Source organism: Halichoeres trimaculatus, unplaced genomic scaffold (genome assembly GCF_033239565.1).
Source record: "Halichoeres trimaculatus isolate MK-OKI-2021-1 unplaced genomic scaffold, fHalTri1.1 fHalTri1_scaffold_2, whole genome shotgun sequence".
Lineage (NCBI taxonomy): Eukaryota > Metazoa > Chordata > Actinopteri > Labriformes > Labridae > Halichoeres > Halichoeres trimaculatus.
The window spans coordinates 34920222-34926840 of record NW_027437180.1 but is presented as its reverse complement, the minus strand read 5'-3'; positions in this window follow the sequence as shown (position 1 = coordinate 34926840).

Sequence of the window (6619 nt, the reverse complement as noted above, 5' to 3'; positions counted from 1 at the left end):
GGTTCTGTCTCTCCCACCTGTGACGGTGAGAGATAAGCTTCTTTACTGACGCAACCCAGAGAAAGGAAACATTCACCAAATCCTCATTTGTGTCCTCAGCCTCCAAACTGTAAATTCATTCACTGTGACAAAGGCTGAAGTGCTGTTTATCTTTGTGTGTGAGGGAGCAGAGGATTCAGAGTGAAGAGGAAATGGTCTCTCATATTGCTTGTTTCCATAGGTACCACTAACCGACACATGCCATAGGTACCATTGGTTCAGCATGCAAATATAACCATGAAGAGGATGACAGACAGCTTTTAGTCACATGTGTGGAACCAATTTAGGATTTCACCTTCCTTTTTTTGCACATTGCACATTCTTTTAAAACTTTTAATAGAAAAATATTTTTTTTAATCTATTTTATGATGTCTGAAGACTCTATACCATAATTTCTTTCCCCTGTTAATTTCACTGAGCAAATGAGGATACATTTGTCATAACTTAGTGCTACTCTGGAATCTCATACAACATGATTTTATTTTTCTGTTTAACAAAGAAGAAATTTATTGAGATCATGCTCCCTTTATCCAGAGTGTCTGATACAGATGGATCCATCCTTTCATGTTGGTTAATCCAGATTCTGAGCCGACCATCTGAACTTGGCAGCAGAAATCCAGACTCATCAGACCAGACAACGTTTTCAGTAGTCCATGGTCCAGTTTTGGTGAGCCCTGTTCTTAGCTGACAGGTGGGTCACCCGGTGTGGTCTTCTGCTGCTGAAGCCCATCTGCTTCAAGGTCGGACGTGTTGTGTTCAGAGATGGTCTCCTGTAGACTTTGGTTGTGGGTATCAGAGTTACTGTCGCCTTTCTATCATTGCAACCTCTGGCATCAACAATTTTTGCCCCAGAAAACAGCTGCTCACTGGATATTTCCTTTTTTTTAGGACCATTCTCTGTAAACCCAAAGTTGGCTGTGTGGAAAAATCCCACTCAACCATCTGCTGTGTTCAAAGTCTCTTAACCCTATATTGCATAACATATTACATTTGGTACAAAAGTTTCAAAAACCTGTATCTCATCAACATGATAAATAACTTCTTTAAAATCAGTAAAAATAAAAAAAATTATAAATGAATAAAATGAATAAAGAAAAAGAAAAAAAGTAGGTAACACTCAATATGAAGGTGCTTGTAATAAGCTGTAATTGATATGTAATAAGTAACTTATAACACATTTATACGACCTTTTTGCATCTTTATTAACAAAAATAGTCTATATAAGTGATAATAAAGGCATAATTATTACCTTTGATATGTTTTATAATACACTTATTGGTATTTATTAAACATTTATTAACAGTTTATATTCCACAAATAACATTAATAAGATGTTTATTTACATTAATAACACTATAAGGGAAGTAAAATGCTTTATGAAGATTATTTAATACTTTATTATGGGCTTATGAAGAGCTCGGGTACTTATCACCTATCAATTAGAACTAAAGTTGTATTTTAGCCCTTTTAACATTGGCTGCTCTCATAATGTCATCCAAAAACTTTTTGCAGGAAAATCTTATTTTTTCTTTTGGAAGTTGCAGTAAGAATTTTCTCCAAATTGTTACTTTTTTTTTAAAATAAGTATTTTATGCAATGAAAAAAAAACATATACTTAAATTTTCTAAAAAGTCGCCAAAACTGCCCAATTTATCAAATATAATACAAGAAATACCTCAACAAAATTGTTCAGCAATATTTTTGTGGATTACAAAAAAAAAAAAAAAAAAACTCAGTTCAAAACAAAAGAAAAAGACTCTCAGTATTTTAAAATGGGTCATTATTAACAGGGTTAAATCCCCTTTCTGCTCAGTTTGACCTTTGACCTTCATTAGCTCATCTTCACCACATCTACATCTACGACTCAATGTGTTGAGTTGCTGCCATGTGATTGGCTGATTAGATATTTACATTAATGAGCAGTCAACCAGACTTGCAGTATTTCTTTGTACACCCACTTTTCTTGTTGTAACAGGATGTTTTTTCCTGAAACATCAAAGTTTCTGTAACTATTTGATTGGTGTTTAAACCAGTAAATGTTTCATCATTTATTAATTCATTCATTATGATTAAAACATTTCTAAAAACCTCATGGAAAAAAGAGGCAACAAAGCATTTGTACCAAAGCTGCCTTTTGTAACAGATGACGATCTGATAAAGCTTTAATGAATGTAGGTGTGAAACAGCAGGGGGTGGCCTGACTGCTGCTGATAACAACAAACAACCATAACACAATGAAATGTTTCCACCAAGAGAAAATTCATCTCTGAAACAGCAGCTGCACAGGGCAGAGTGAGGAGGCTGTTCTCAAAGGCTGTCAGACCGAAGCAAAGAGGAAAAACTCTTTGTGATCCTGTTGTGGAGGTCGATCTGACCTGGGAGTTCTTTGATCCTAGTTGGACCTGGACTGCGTGTCCTGTCTCATTAACAACCCGTTGACATCCACACTCGGCTGCTGCCAGCTGCTGGTGAGCCTGCAGCTGGAGTCTGTCCACTTTCTAGTCTTTAAAGTCTACCAGCATCATGATGGTTTTAATTTACATCCCGCGTGCAGTTTGGCATTTCATTTTCTGCCCCTGATTTATTCCTGCACCATGTGTCTGCAGTCTACACACCAGCTGCACAGTTACTGTCATTGTGCCTGGAACAAGGGTCTGCAACCTGCGGCTCTGGAGCCTCATACAGCTCTTTGATTCCTTTGCAGTGGCTCTTTTTAGCTTTAAAAAATGTTACTGAAATAAAGAATTATTTAGAATTATTTTTCTTATGAAGGGTATTGATGATAAAGACACTGACACTAGAAAAAACTCAGGTGTTAACAATTTGTTGAACTACACGTCTGTCAATATAGCCTGCCACATCTACATCAGCAGCCCAACAACTTTCACCTGTGGCCAACCTCAAGTTTTACATCCCTGGTAAGATTATTAAATCTACAAAAAGACAAAATGGAAGAAAATACAGAATTTAACTCTATACGGATGGATTTATTTAACTGCCAATGTGTTAATATGTGGCACAACATAAGCCAACAACAGAAAAATGATGGGTTGAAAAATTGTAATCTCATCAAAGTGTAATCTATTATTTTACCTTTGAAAATTTCAGCATTTTTTTTTTCTAATTTAAACATCTTTTGAAATTTTTGAAATTTATTATTTTTTTTTTTTGCAACTTTTGAATCTATTTTTTGGGCGTTTTTGCAGTTTTTTATATTTCAATTTTTCTGAAATGTTGCATTTTTTTTTATTTAAAAGATAATTTTTCAAAATATTTTTAAAAAAGAAAAAAATGCAAAATTCTCTTAAATTTGAAAAAATTCAAAAGTGGTTTCATTTTTATTTTATTTTATTTTATTTTTTCTTTTCTTTTTTTGTTTATTCATTTTTTAATATTAGCTCATTCATTAAAAACAAAAAGACAAGACATCAGTGTATAATTTTATAAATTAAAGAAAAAAATCTTGTGTGGATTATTATGTATTTGATTTTAACTTTATATAGAATTATATACATTTTGTAGTCTTTATTGTAAAGATAAAGTAGATTTTGTGGCTCTGGAATGACTTGAATCCAGGTGAGCTGAGGATAAATGGCTTCTATGAGAGTAAAGGCTGCAGACCCCTGATCTAGAAGCTTCTCAGACCCATTCACTCTCTATAAAGTCACCAATGCAGGAAACCAAGCTAACCCTTCTTATAATAAAAGCAGCTGTGACTCATCCTCCAGCCGATCCCCCACCTCCACCTCGTCCTCATAATGATCCTCCAGCATCTCTTTACCAATAATCAAATCATTACAATGCAGCCGGTTCCAGGTCTGGCGTCTGTTTCCCTTCTTATCTCCCTCTCATTATGTCAGCAGTGAAATCACACTGATGTGGGTTTGCTCAGAGAAATGCCAAAGTGCCACAGACACACAGTGAGTGTGTGAACACCTGTGGGCTCCTGGGAGTTGGTTTGGAAAGATTTAGACTCTTTTCCTGAGAAACAAACCATCTTCACTCTAAATTTCCTGCCCTTTTTTCCCCTTGTCTGTTTGTTTTTCCCTTAAATGTGTCTTCAGGAGATACCACTGCTCCTGGCAGCTCCTGCCTAAGTTGCTGAATATCTGCAGGATACTGTGTGCTGGCATTTATCACAGCTCTGATTGTCAGTTTTTGTAGCAGTGAAGAGGACACTTAATTAAGAACGCCTCTTTAGCTGTTGATTAACCCAAATATCTAATCAGCCAATCACATGGCAGCAACTTAGTGCATAAAGGCATGAAGACATGATAAAGAGGAGTTGCTGAAGGTCAAACTGAGCTTCAGAGTAGAGAAGAAATGGGGTTTAAGGGACTTGAAATGTGGCGTGGTTGTTCGTTTGAGTATTTAAAACGTATTTACAGATAACGGTCCCACAAAGAGGAAATATCCAGAGAGCAGCAGTTCTCTGCGACAAAATGCCTTGAAAAGCATATCTAAACACACAACACATTGAACTTTGAAGCAGATGTGCTACAGCAGCAGAAGACCACACCATCCTGTCAGCTCTTTTTTGTGCCTTTTAACTATGTTTTAATTAATTTTTTTAGGTTTTACATTTTTTAAAATTGTTTTTGTATTTTACATATAGTGTTATTTAGTCTCCTGTCAGCTGATATGTATTTTATTTTATTTATTTTTCCTGTACAGCACTTTGGTCAACAGGGTGTGTTTTTAAAGTGCTTAACAAATAAAGTTGGATTGATTGAAGACTTCTATTGTTGCCAGATGCTGGAGCAAAAGGGAGCGATTTGCACCGAGCAGATATAGCGGGATAGGACGTCATGCACTGGAACCACATTAAAACATTTGGATGACTTTCAAAATAAAATGCGTCATGTGGACACATGATTGTATCTAGCTTGACTACAACAATAAACTGACATATTGAGGAAGACCAGGCCAGGAGTCAACACGTTTGAGGTTCACTAGCCCAACGTGAGGGTCATAATTGGGGTAGAAAGTTATTGGGTTGACACAAAAGTCGAAAAATAGACTAATTGATAGATGAATACAATGAGCGAAACATTGATTTCCACTTGTAACTTACTCTGACACACAGGCTTAATAACAGTTTATTCAACATCTCAGAAAATGATGGACATCAACAGCACTCAGGCTGACTGATGCATCTGGAGGCTGTCTCCGTTTCTCCCTCTGAACATGAGAAATTCCTCCAGGTATGGCCACTCATCAAGTATCAAGTTGAGTATCAACTCTGTTGCATTGGTATATTATCTCCAGACACCTGTGATTCTGGCAGCAGAGTTTTCCTTTCCTTATGTCATTGGCCCAGTTACAACTGGACAGCTTTGTTGACTACCATTTGCCAATGGAAGGTTTGAATATTGGTGGGCGTGCTCAGTAGAGACTTTTTGATTTTAAAAGTAGTCATAATGTCATAACTTTCTCAAACCAAAACATTTATTTTTCACAGGATGCTAAATATTTTATTTTTACTGTAAAAATCAGTTTTATTTTTATTATTGTGTATGTGGTTGCTGCATGGTGGGTCTCTCTAAATCAGTAGGTTTTTGTTTTTTAAGCAAAAGGTGCAATGACTACCTGCTGTGCAATTTCCATATTTAGGTTTATGTGCAATAATTATAACCTACACTCCTTTTTTTAGTATCATTTTCTCAGCAAATGATCATACTTCTATTTCATAGTTATATTCAATTTCAAGTGCACTTACACTTCTTTTTTCCAAGTCTTGTACTTGTAATTTCTTACATTTATAATATTATCATTGCAATTTATTTTTATTTTTATTTATAATTTTTTATATTGTTATGGTCTGAATTTTTATTTAGATTATAATTTATATGTGCAATTTCATTGTACTTGTTACAATGACAAATAAAGTTCTTTTCTATTTTAACTTCTTATATTTGTATATTTTGTAATTTCTCAAATCTTGTAATTCCTTATTTTGTACTTTCTATTTTTAACTTTTTGAAGGAGTAGCAGTAAAAAAAAAAAAAAAGAAATTTCCCTTTGGGGATTAATAAAATACTTCTGATTCTAGTTCTCATTTTTAAACTATTTTTTACGGTGATGTACCCCCTGTGAATTTTTTTTCTTCTGCCAAGTACCTCCTAACAAGCACAAAGCAGTTAACTTCTTATATTTGTATATTTTGTAATTTTTCAAATCTTGTAATTCCTTATTTTGTACTTTCTATTTTCAACTATTTGGAGGAGTAGCAGTAAATAATAAAAAAATTAAAAAATAAATACATAAATAAATAAAATCCCTTTGGGGATTAATAAAGTACTTCTGTTTCTAGTTCTCATTTTTAAACTTTTTTTTAAAGTGATGTAACCCCCGTGATTTTTTTTCTTCTACCAAGTACCGCATAACAAGCTCAAAGCAGTTTCAGTTAGAAAAAAAATGACATAAAACACAGCTTTGTACTTTTAGTGTCTGTTTGATATAATATTTGGTTTATGAACTTAAACTTATCTTGTAAGATTGTAGTGTATTGTTAAAAGAATTTTGCTTGGTTGTTTTTTTTTTTTGCACATATGGTGTGTGGGTGTGTGTGTATGTGTGT